The sequence below is a fragment of the Bufo gargarizans genome, chromosome 1, assembly GCF_014858855.1.
Source record: "Bufo gargarizans isolate SCDJY-AF-19 chromosome 1, ASM1485885v1, whole genome shotgun sequence".
In the NCBI taxonomy this organism is placed as follows: Eukaryota; Metazoa; Chordata; class Amphibia; order Anura; family Bufonidae; genus Bufo; species Bufo gargarizans.
Window position 1 is genome coordinate 152,178,722 of NC_058080.1, and position 13,280 is coordinate 152,192,001.

Below are 13,280 nucleotides of genomic sequence, written 5' to 3' on the forward strand. Positions count from 1 at the left end.
GCCTGGTTAAAACTGCTGCAAGCTAGAATGTGAATAGGGTTTTGTCCACTTGCACTGCACTTGATGTTGCACTACACACTACTTTTACTTTACATTGCAGAGCTTTCCAGGATCGAATTATTATAGTAGATCAGGAATCCTGCTCTGCAATAGATAGTCACGAAGACGTCCTGTGTGTGATATGCCGACATGGCTGAGCAGCCTGAACGTTTCCAAGAAGAATATTAGAAGATCAGAATTCCTGCTCTATAATAGCAATGATGAAATCCTGCAATGTAAAGTGAAGCTAGTGTGTAGAGTGGCCGTACCCACATCACCCTGTCCTAGTCACATTGTAGAGATGCGATAATTAGAAGGAATAAGGATAGCGGCACTCACCCAGATGTTGCAAATAGTAACGTTATTCTTGTAGAATCGGATACAAGGTTCAACAGGCTGGGGCGGACAGAGCGTGTATATGCTGAGTAGTCAAACAGGCGACGGCCTATGATCTCATCACGCTACCTGTGCGCTCCTTTATACCAGGTCTCAAGTTGCCTAGGCAACCTCTGACGCTAAGGTATAACAGTAACCAGCTTCCTGAGCAATGATTAAACCATGCACACGGCATCAGATAAAAACATCCCTGACATCTACTAAATTTACATATAAAGGCTAATCTAGAAGTGTGTCTCCTCACAAAAATATACTTGGATCATTGCGGTCGTTTAACCCTAACTGTCCCATCGCATTTGTGCGAATGATCCAATCTGCCTCCCTCTGAATAAGGAGGCGATCTCCATTCCCCCTTCAGGTGGTGCAAGTACCTGCTCTAGGGCCACAAACTTCAAGCATTTAACATTGCTATCATGCAAGTTCACCACATGTTCAATCAATCTTGGACATCCTTTTCCTGATCTAACAGAATTGATGTGCTCCCTGAACCTTTCATACATAGAGCGAATAGTCTTCCCTATGTAGAAAGATCCACAGGAGCACAAGACCAGGTGTCACATTGTAGGATGGTTTGCTTGCAGAGATTTTAAATAATTTCTGGAGAACCCCTTTAAAATCTTGCCACTTGTGTGTACTTTTAAGTTGGTTTATACAATGTGTGACAGATTAATTTCCTGAGCCGACCGCTGTTGGTTTGACTACAGCACCATGTGAGAAGTACAGTAAAGCCGCGGTCAGGCAGGAACCCACGGCATCGTACATCACTGTAATCCAGTCCAGAAAATGCAGCAGTCACACAAACTGATTCCTGGACTGAACACGTCTGTGAAACTGTCTAATTTCCATAAAGTTCTGTTGCTTGACAGTAACAAGAAAGTGCCATTCACTAGTTGTTACTCTGTGATAGGAAAGCGATGCAACCTTTACATATACAGGTAAGGAATGGGGACAGATACATAAAGCTATTGCTAGTTCGTATCTTCTTTCTCGTCACCATTAATTGTTCTGATTGTAACATATTATATTTTATTGTGACTGAAATCTGCTTATTTCTTTTGATAAATTGAAATACAACGGTACTTGAAATTCTTGTGCTGTCTTTATTCAAAGCTTAGTAAACCTCAAAATTAATAGGGTTTTCCAAAATGAGTAAAGGACTGGTTTATTCCAAAAACCTGGAAATCAATGTTTTGTTTTTCATACAAAGAAATTGCAAAACCCAGATTTGAGACTTTTTAAATGCCATTGCACTTAAATCTAGACAAAAGTGGTGTTTCTACACTGCCCTCAAAAGGGGGCATAAAGTGGGTGGAGCCATGGGCTGATGTAAATGATGACTCAAATCTGCAAATTTCAGTTTCCTGAGGATATCAAACATAGGCGTAAAACACCGGTGTTTGATACATTGCCCCCAGTGTGTTTTACCACTAACATTTTCTGCATGTGCCAATCAGCTAACATCTGGAGCTGGTGGGGGGAATAACATGTGAAACCACTCAAACTCTGCTGGAGGTTGAGAAATGGTTATTAGCAGTATGAGGTGAGCAGTTCTGGGATGATGAGTCACCTGGACTGCATTTACTTAGGCATTCCCGCTGAGAAAACCCGATCAATGCTCTTCATGATGTCCCTACAAAGGCCGGGTTCACATCACCTGGCATCAGAGAACGGATTGTGCAGTCCGTTCTGAGGCGGATACCAGTACAGGGATGGAAGACTGGGTGGGCGCTTACGCCAGCAGTATGGGCCAAGTCCTCTGTGTGACATTGTGGGAGCTACGAGAGGGGACTTTGTGATGCGTTGCTGGGCTCCTTCAGAATGGGCGTGGCTGGGCCCCAGAGACATTAGGAACAGGCCCTTGGGCTCTTTTCAGAGGTAGTTTGCATACTGATAAAAATCTAGTTTCTGAATAAACTAAAGCATTCATCTCTATGGCAAAAGTATGTTACGAACATGCTATAGGACACCGGTGGCGAACCCAAGGCACGGGTGCCAGAGGCGGCACTCAGAGCCCTCTCTATGTCCCCCCCGCACCCTTGAAAAAGTCTATGGCGTACCAATATGCCTTAGACTTTTCCTGCCATTCATCAGAGCAGGGCGCACTATGAACAGCACAAGCAGAGCACTGAATGTAGGCAGGATATTCTAGCTAAATGATAAAGTACATGGAAGATATACTATATTGGTATTCAGGTTACATTGCCATGTTGGCACTTTGCGATAAATAAGTGGGTTTTGGGTTCCAGTTTGGGCAATCAGTCTCTAAAAGGTTCTCAATCACTACTATAGGAGATCTGGCATACCCTATAAACTGCTCTATATGCAAAATCTGGGTGACAGAATCTCTTTAAGAAGGGCACAGAACTGATTTTTCCTCGGTTCCCTCAAAAGACTTCCAAGTTGAAAAAAGATATATACATTTTTTTTTTTTCTTACTGGGGATTTAAGATCTTCTGCAGTTAGTAGCTACGGTATTCAGTCAGTCCCTCAAGAGGAGCACTTTTTCATACGCCTCCCCAACGGCACTAATCAGGAGGTTACCCCGCCTCCCAGGGACAGGAAACAACGTGGAGAGTAAAAGGTTAAAAGCCCCCTCCCCTTTACCTTGTCAAGTTATTTCCTGTCCCTTGGGGATAAAGTGGTGAAGTGAAGGTTTCCCTCCTGCCTAGTTTTTGCTCAGGCTTATGGTAAGTTGAGGGCTGATGCAGAGCGACAGATTCCGGGGCGGGCTACAGGTCTGTCCGTCAGCTTTGGTGTAAGCCCTGTGGTGGCAAGAAACACCAGCATTTCTGCTCCTCTCAGTAGGCAGCGGTGGGAGAACAGCGTCCGGCAGTTGCGATTCTCCAGGAGGGCCGGAGTCTCGTGAGATCGGAAGTTCGGGCTGTAAAAGGCCGGCATGTGCGGCGGTATGGGGTTCCTCAGTCGGAACACAGCCTGTCCAGGAAAGGTGTCATGTCCCTTCCAGCGGAGACGTCTGCCAATCCTCCTAAAGCCCTCAGCCCCGTAAGCCTCCTCCTGGGTAAAATTCCTTTTGTAGCACTTTTTTTTTTTGTGTGTGGGGGTGTTGAGTGTATTTTCACCTTTGTTCATGGTGGAGGTTCCAATGTTTAAACAAAAGCTCCCTTTTCAAAGAGGAAGTAAGCTCTATTGACCAAAGATGGCTTTAATTCCGCAAAAAACATCTTCATCAAGATCTAATCCCGAAACTAAGGTTGATATGGATTTTGATTTAGACGAGGGTGAAGTTTCATCTAATTCTGACCCTGCCTCATCTGATGATGATTCTGGAAGGCCTTTATGTTTTATAGAAGAGACTGATTCGTTGCTCAAAACAATCAGAGCTACTATACAGGGAGTGCAGAATTATTAGGCAAGTTGTATTTTTGAGGATTAATTTTATTATTGAACAACAACCATGTTCTCAATGAACCCAAAAAGCTCATTAATATCAAGGCTGAATATTTTTGGAAGTAGTTTTTGGTTTGTTTTTAGTTTTAGCTATTTTAGGGGGATATCTGTGTGTGCAGGTGACTTACTGTACATAATTATTAGGCAACTTAACAAAAAACAAATATATACCCATTTCAAATATTTATTTTTACCAGTGAAACCAATATAACATCTCAACATTCACAAATATACATTTCTGACATTCAAAAACAAAACAAAAACAAATCAGTGACCAATATAGCCACCTTTCTTTGCAAGGACACTGAAAAGCCTGCCATCCATGGATTCTGTCAGTGTTTTGATCTGTTCACCATCAACATTGCGTGCAGCAGCAACCACAGCCTCCCAGACACTGTTCAGAGAGGTGTACTGTTTTCCCTCCTTGTAAATCTCACATTTGATGATGGACCACAGGTTCTCAATGGGGTTCAGATCAGGTGAACAAGGAGGCCATGTCATTAGATTTTCTTCTTTTATACCCTTTCTTGCCAGCCACGTTGTGGAGTACTTGGACGCGTGTGATGGAGCATTGTCCTGCATGAAAATCATGTTTTTCTTACCTTGCAGACTTCTTCCTGTACCACTGCTTGAAGAAGGTGTCTTCCAGAAACTGGCAGTAGGACTGGGAGTTGAGCTTGACTCCATCCTCAACCCGAAAAGGCCCCACAAGCTCATCTTTGATGATACCAGCCCAAACCAGTACTCCACCTCCACCTTGTTGGCGTCTGAGTCGGACTGGAGCTCTCTGCCCTTTACCAATCCAGCCATCTGGCCCATCAAGACTCACTCTCATTTCATCAGTCCATAAAACCTTAGAAAAATCAGTCTTGAGATATTTCTTGGCCCAGTCTTGACGTTTCAGCTTGTGTGTCTTGTTCAGTGGTGGTCGTCTTTCAGCCTTTCTTACCTTGGCCATGTCTCTGAGTATTGTACACCTTGTGCTTTTGGGCACTCCAGTGATGTTGCAGCTCTGAAATATGGCCAAACTGGTGGCAAGTGGCATCTTGGCAGCTGCACGCTTGACTTTTCTCAGTTCATGGGCAGTTATTTTGCGCCTTGGTTTTTCCACACGCTTCTTGCGACCCTGTTGACTATTTTGAATGAAACGCTTGATTGTTCGATGATCACGCTTCAGAAGCTTTGCAATTTTAAGAGTGCTGCATCCCTCTGCAAGATATCTCACTATTTTTGACTTTTCTGAGCCTGTCAAGTCCTTCTTTTGACCCATTTTGCCAAAGGAAAGGAAGTTGCCTAATAATTATGCACACCTGATATAGGGTGTTGATGTCATTAGACCACACCCCTTCTCATTACAGAGATGCACATCATCTAATATGCTTAATTGGTAGTAGGCTTTCGAGCCTATACAGCTTGGAGTAAGACAACATGCATAAAGAGGATGATGTGGTCAAAATACTCATTTGCCTAATAATTCTGCACGTAGTATAAATATACAGGAGTTTAAAGAGCCACACTCTATACAAGACCAAATGTTTAAAGGTCTGGGGTATAAAAAGAGGCAAGTTTTTCCTGTCCATGTCTCCGACAGTTAGCTGCTGGATTCAAAAGGTAGAGGAGACCTGGAGAATGGAGGAACTTACTTCGCAGCCGGGATCTAAACATCTCCCCCCCCCCCCCCCAGCCTGTGGTACCTGGTCGTCAGTGTCTTGTCTTTGTCTAAGTGTTAAAGTTGAGTTCTGTTTTATGTGTGCGTTTGTTTGTTCTCAATTGTCATCAATAATATATGGAAGATGGTCCTTCTTGATCATTTTTCTTAATGGTGCAAGGAATGTCTTTTTCTCGCTCATATCATTGGGGGAAACAGGACCGTGGTATAGCTTGCTGCTGCCACTAGGAGGCGACACTAGGCTGAAAGCTGTTAGCTCCTCCCCTGCAGGCTATACCCCCTCCAGCCTGGAGAGAGAGCATATCAGTTTTTAGCTTAGTGTCGTAGGAGGCAGACCTCCCTGCTTTGCAGGGTGGCGTTTGTATTTTTATTTGATTTTATTATTCTTTTATTTTTATTCACAGACTACTGGAAGGGGGCAGAGGGTCGCCTGCGTCCCTGTATCCCCGGGGGGCTGGCCGGGGGATCTTGGTCAGGGGATGCTACCTCTCAAAGTAGGTTATGTGGTATCCCCTGTGAAGTGGACAGACTCTTCGGATCGGCACTGGATGATATACTTGATAAAGCATCTGATAGAAAAAAGGGGTTCCCGGCAGAGTCCACAATTTTCCATCAACCCTGCTCCTTTCTTAATAAAAAAAAAAAATAGGAAACCTGTTCAAAAGAAAGATGGTTCCTGGCTGCCCATGAGATGCAGAGGTAGGGGTTTCCTGTTCAATCCTGATAAATCTGCTAAACAATCTGGATTATGACGCCAAAGACCCGGGGGGAGATCATTTGTCTGGGCTACAAACTGGAGTTTTCTTCTCCTACAGAAAGGTTCCTGATAAACAAAAGACTGAAGGAGGAAGATCATCGGCTTCTGGAGTCTCAGATTTTCTTATTGCTGGAAAAAAAGGTAGTTATCCCGATCCCAGAGGATCAAAAGGGGAAGGAGTTTTACTCCCCAGTTTTCCTGGTGAAGAAGCCAAACTGTTCTTTCAGTGCTATTATCAATCTAAAGTACCTCAACAAGCACATCACATACAAAAAAAAAAAAAAAAAAAAAAGCTTCCTTCAAACCATCTATCTACGTGAGGTCAAAATCTTGTCGGACAACAGAGCCGCCGTGGCATATATAAACAAACAAGGCGGAACAAGAAGCCAGAATCTATGTTAGACAGCATCCCGAATATTCTCCTGGGCTCAGGTTCATATAAATTTTATTTCAGCAGTCCATTTGAAAGGGGAAGAGAATTGTCTGACGATTTTCTTGAGCAGGAATAAGTTAAAATCAGGAGAATGGAGCTTGAACAAATCTATATTCACCGAGATCTGCAAAACAATTCTCCAGTTCTGGCGGCACAGGAAGAATACCAGTCCGGTTGTGGGGAGGCTGCGGACGGTCTGGGCGCGGTTTCTCCCCTTTGCAGTGGTTGTCATGTTTCGGGGTTCCATGCTGCGAGGCCCCCTGTTTAAAGATATCTCCTCCGTTCACCAGCTCAGAAGGGAAGAGCTCCCGCAGAAAGTTCTCCAGCAGATGCCGACTCTCCACCCAGTCCCACAGTTCCCCGACCACCAGGACTTGCTGAGGTCTCCCGAAGTGCTCCAGCACCTCCCTGAAGCGGCTCTCTGTGCAGTCTCTCGCCATGCCGGCCTTAGTCATCCTAGCAGCATCCTGACCTTACAGTCCCATACACACGATCCACTGCCCGCAAAGCAGAGCTTAAAGAGACAGAGCAGTGGAGAGTCTAGGTGCAAATGGCGAGAAGACAACAAAGTCTTTCTTTTGCAATTCTAAGTTGTATAAATGGTCGCCATCTGGAGCCCTGTTATGGTCCCTTACCTGGATGACCTCCTCTTAAAGGGCCCCAGCAAATACATTTTCAGTGGCAGATTTTAGAAACGGGGTCAGCAACTTTGGTACTCCAGCTGTTGTGGAACTACAATTCCCAGCATTCTACATTCATTTCTATGACAGTTCTGACAAAAGCAGAGCAAGTATGCATGCTGGGAGTTGTAGTTTCACAACACCTGGAGTGCCGGAGGTTGCCTACCCCTGTTTTAGAACATCCCCTAGAGCCAGGCAGCCATGTGAATACACATACTGATATAGTTACTGTAATAATTACAACTACTATTCCAATTTAGTTATCCCTTGGATATGTTCTATGTGCTGACCCAGCACATGTACATTGTGTAACAATGTTGCTTACTGAACTGAATGCCATGTTTCAGTTAGGTCATGAATACATTACACAGGATTGTAATTCTACTGTGTATATTACGGTCAACTGCCTCATAGAAGAGGGTATGTATGAAGAGTTTTAAATATATGAATATGTGTATGATTTCCTATTATATAAACAAGTAAATAAAAAAAAATATTTAAGATTTTCTAATATTCCTGCAGTTTAAGATTTTTTTTGCAAAATACAGTGGACATGGGTCTTAGTTCCAGCACCCTTAGGCCTCTTTCACACTACAGTATGTCCATTCCAGTGTTTTGCGGTCCGTTTTTCACGGATCCGTTGTTCCGTTTTTTTGCTTCCGTTGTGGTTCCGTTTCCGTTCCGTTCCATTTTTCCGTATGGCATATACAGTATACAGTAATTACATAGAAAAAATTGGGCTGGGCATAACATTTTCAATAGATGGTTCAGAAAAAACGGAACGGAAACGGAAGACATACGGATGCATTTCCGTATGTGTTCCGTTTTTTTTGCGGACCCATTGACTTGAATGGAGCCACGGACCGTGATTTGCGGCCAAATATAGGACATGTTCTATCTTTCAACGGAACGGAAAAACGGAAATGGAATGCATACGGAACACATTCCGTTTTTTTTGCGGAACCATTGAAATGAATGGTTCCGTATACGGACCGTATACGGAACGCAAAAAACGGACCGCAAAACGGAAAAAAAAACGGTAGTGTGAAAGAGGCCTTAGAGGACAGGTTTCTGTGCTGTCAATTTTTAGGATTCCAAATTGTCAGAGCATAAGCTTGTGTTTAGAAAGTTTGTTGGCATCTTTGAAACCAAGAATCACTAATCTGGTTCCCTCATGGAACCATAGTTGGGATTTTTAAAACTCTCTCTGGTCCCCCTTTGAGCCAATTAACAACATTTCTATACAATTCCCCACTTGGAAGACTGTTTTTTAGTTGCTGTTTTTTCAGCCCATAGAGATCCAAGCCATTTCTACAGTCCTGTGACGAAAGACTACTTTTTAAGTTAGACCCCTCCTTTTTGCCAGGTCGCAGAACATTAACATTGGTCCTAACAAGGGGAAGAGAGGAAGTAATTCACAGCTAGAACTAGAAGGTTCATTCTACTAGAGCAGTGTTCCTCAACTCCAGTCCTCAGAGCCAACCAGCCGATCATGATTTGAGAATATCCCACTGAATAAAACACACGTGGTAAGTCCTGATGCACTGACACCAATTATATCACCTGCTGAATACTAAGGAAACCCTGAAAACATGGGCAGGAGATGGGCCCTGAGGACCGGAGTTGAGGAACACTGTACTAGAGCTTTGGCACTGGATTGGTCCGAGAGAGCCTCAACGTCAATGAAACAAATTTGTTGTGTGGCCACCATGAAAAGAATGCATACATTTGCTAAACACCATAGATTACATGTAAGAAGCAATAAGAATTTGGCATTTTGTCACAAAGTCCTTCAGGCTGTAGTCCCACCCTAGTTTTGTCTCTGGTATATCTCAGGTGCCTTCATGGAAACAACTTGGGGAAAAGTATAATTGCACTTATTGGTAATTAACTTTCCTGGGAGTCTCCATGTTGGCACGCATAGTTTCCCTTCCCTTCATTTGCATGTGCAAATTATCATATAAGGGTTTATATTTTGTTTTAGTGTAGTTATGAAAGTATTAACTGCCTTTATTGTCTTCTGGGATATTTCTAAAGTCATATCCTTTGATAAACATGAATGTCGATATGTTTCTGCTGAACATACAGTCTCTTACTGAAGGTGGGGAGGGGAAATGTAACCTTTCTGCGTGATTTTCTTGTCCCTGATAGGGATGCCGTCATGGAGACTTCTAGGAAACCTAATTACTGGTTAGTGTAATTTCACTTTTCCTAACCCTAATAAATAAAAGACTAAAATGATGAAAAATGGTATTACTTACCGGTAATTTTATTTTACGGAGCCCATGACAGCACCACCAGAGAGAAGGATCCGCCCCCCGAGACAGGAAACCTGCAGAATAAAAAGGGTGGACACTCTCCTCCCCTTCAGTGAGTTTTCCAAGTACCGGAGGAAGGCCGCCAATATATATTAGACGTGTAAATGAACATTTTATTTTTTTTATATACATATCGCCCTTTTTTTTAAAAAAATTTTTTATATCACCCGTGCAAGAAAAGGACACATAGGGAGGGAAAGCCGTGGTGCTGTCATGGGCTCCGTAAAATAAAATTACCGGTAAGTAATACCATTTTTTCCTATCGCCCATGACAGCACCACCAGAGACTTACAAGAGGAACTCTTAAGGGTGGGATGTAGAAAGAAGGACCCCTTCACCAAAGGAAGCATCCCCCGAAAGGTTCAAGTCGAACCTATAGTGTTTAAAGAAGGTAGAGGGTGAAGACCAAGTGGCAGCCTTGCAAATTCTCTCAATTGGAACCGCAGACCTCTCTGCCCAAGATGCCGCCACCGCTCTGGTTGAGTGAGCCCTTAACCCAACAGGAGAGGACAGACCAGAGGATAGATAGGATAAAGAAATAGCAGCAACAATCCACCGGGCGATGGAATTTTTAGAGGCAGCCGAACCCTTATTCACTCCCTGATATTGCAGAAACAGTGAAGAAGACTTCCGCCAGGTAGATGTGGCCGATAGATATGCTAAGAGAGCTCTTCTGACATCAAGACAATGGAGAGACTCTTCCTCCTTAGTAGAAGGATTCTGAAAAAGGGTAGGAAGAACAATCTCCTGAGAACGGTGAAATTTAGAGACAACTTTCGGGAGGAAAGCCGGGTCAGGGCGAATGATAACTTTGTCATCTAGTATCAAAGTATACAGAGGATTTATAGAGATGGCCTGAATTTCACTAATCCTGCGGGCGGAAGTTAAGGCTATTAACAAGGCTAATTTTAAGGTCAGATGCTTGATAGAGTAGGACTCAATAGGCTCAAAGGGGGGTACTGATAAGGCTTTCAGCACTACCTCTAAACTCCACGCAGGAGGCTTAGGAACTGACACAAGGGAGGTTCTATCCACAGCCCTAAAAAATCTGGAAACCCACGGATTCCCTGCTAAGTTAAGATTGAACAAGGCAGAAAGGGCTGGCTGCTAGACCCAGTTCTAACCCCTTCTGGAGAAACTCCAGGATAGTATGTAAAGAGGCTACCGCCGGGAGGTTCCCTAACTGGATCTGAGCGAAGTCAAGAAATTTATGCCAAACCCTGCGATAAATTCTAACCGTGACCTCTTTTTTACTCTTTAACAGGGTAGAGACTAGGGCGTCAGAAAACCCTTCCTTGTTCAGCAACCACCTCTCAAATTCCAGGCCGTTAAGTGTAGGTTCTCCACAGCTGGATGTAACACCGGCCCCTGGCTTAGAAGCCCCTTGACCGAAGGGAGAACCCAAGGATCGGACACTGACATGGTTCTGAGTCCCGTGAACCAGGCTCTCCTGGGCCAAAAGGGGGCTATCAGGATAACCCTGGCCCTTTCTTCCCGAATCTTCCTCAAAACCCGGGGAATGAGGGGAAAGGGGGGGGGAAGGCGTAAGCTAGATGAAACTTCCACACCTGGGACAGAGCATCCATCCCACAAGGGGACCCCAACAGGTCTAGAGAAAAGAACTTGGGAACTTTTTTGTTTGAATGGGTAGCAAACAAGTCAATTTCCGGAAGACCCCAAAGATCTACAATCTTCTGGAAGACTACCGGGTCCAAAGACCACTCCCCCCGAGACAGGGTATGACTGCTCAGAAAATCGGCTTGTTTGTTCTCCACACCCTTTATGTGAACAGCTGAGATCGAGAGACACGTTCTCTCTGCTAACTCCAGAATAGAGAAGGCTTCTTTCATGAGGGTTTTGCATCTTGTTCCTCCCTGCCTGTTTAAATAGGACACTACTGTCCTGTTGTCTGAAAGAACCCTTAAATTCCTTCCTTTTATTTCCGGAAGTGAACTCTTCATAGCAAAGCCCACTGCCATCAGTTCCTTTAGATTTGAGGATTGCATTTTCTGAAGGAAATTCCAACGGCCCTGATAGGAGGACCCTTGAATGTGAGCCCCCCCACCCCCAAGGGCTTGCGTCCGTAGTTAGACAAACCAAATTCTCGGTTTTCCAGGGGGACCCCTGTGTTAGATTTCTTTTTACTAGCCACCAGGCTAGTTCCTGGATAGTCTGGGAGGAGACTTCTAGACTGGCATCCAGTGACCTGCTCTTCCCCCAACTGGCCAGAATCTCCCACTGTAAGGTCCTGGAATGAAGCTGTGCCCACCTCACTGCAGGGATACAGGACGTGAGGGAGCCCAGGACTGACATGGCTTTCCTTATGGAAGTCACTGGTCTGTGGGATAGACTCGCAACCTTGCTCTGAACGGTCTGTATCTTTTCCAAAGGTAAAAAACATTTCTTGAGAGGAGTCCAAAATTAGGCCTAGGAACGCCTGCTTCTTTAGCGGATGGGATCTTGACTTCTCCTCGTTTATCATCCAACCCAGTTTGCCTAGGATGGAACGGACCTCTAGAACAGCCAGATTGCAAGCCTCTTCTGACTGAGCTACGATTAAAAAGTCGTCTAAGTAAGGAATGAAAAGGATGTCTCTTTCCCTTATGTGGGCCGCCATCTCTGCCACCAACTTTGTGAAGACTCTCGGAGCCATGGAAAGCCCGAAGGGGAGCGCCTGGTACTGAAAATGTTGCAGATGACCATCCAAAAATACTGCTACCCTTAGGAACTTTTGATGTTCTACAGCAATGGGAACGTGGTAATAGGCGTCCTTTAGGTCGAGAACCGCCATAAAGCACTGAGGGTATAAGAGATTGATTGCTGATTTTATCGTCTCCATTCTGAATTTCTTCGGCTGAAGAAAGAGATTTAGTTTCTTTAGATTTATGATGGTTCTCCAGGAACCGTCTGGTTTCTTGACCAGAAAAAGCGGGGAATAGAATCCTTTCCCTCTTTCCTCTTCTAACACCGGGATTAAAACGGACTTTCCTACTAGTTTCACCACCTCTTCTTCCATGATGGATCTGCCCTGCACGGAACCCGGAACTACGGTGGGTAGAAATCTGGCAGGAGGAGACTGAAGGAATTCTAGATTTAGGCCTCTGGAAATGGTATCGAGTACCCAAGGGCTCGAGGAAATTCTCCTCCATTCCAAAGTGAAAGCCTTCAGTCTGCCCCCTACCGGAATGCTGGCGTCATTGCTGGTCAGGCTTCTTTTTGTCTGAGGAGGACTGGTTAAAGAAAAAGTTTCTGCTCTTTCTCTGACCCCTAAACCGGTCTTCCCTAGGTCTTCTATCCTGTTCCTGGTTACTTCTAAAGGGACGAAAGGAGCGGCTAAACCTGTTTTTACTGGGGAAGGAGCTCTGAAAACCGGGAAACTTTCTCTTCCTATCAGCCGCCTTATCCAGGAGGTCGTCCAAACTAGGACCAAAGAGGTACTCCCCCTCACATGGAACTCCGCAAAGCTTAGTCTTGGAGGCCGTATCGCCACTCCAATTCTTTATCCACAGAGCTCTCCGAGCAGAGTTGGATAAGGCTGCCGACTTAGCGGCCAGTCTGACTGAGTCAGCAGATGCGTCCG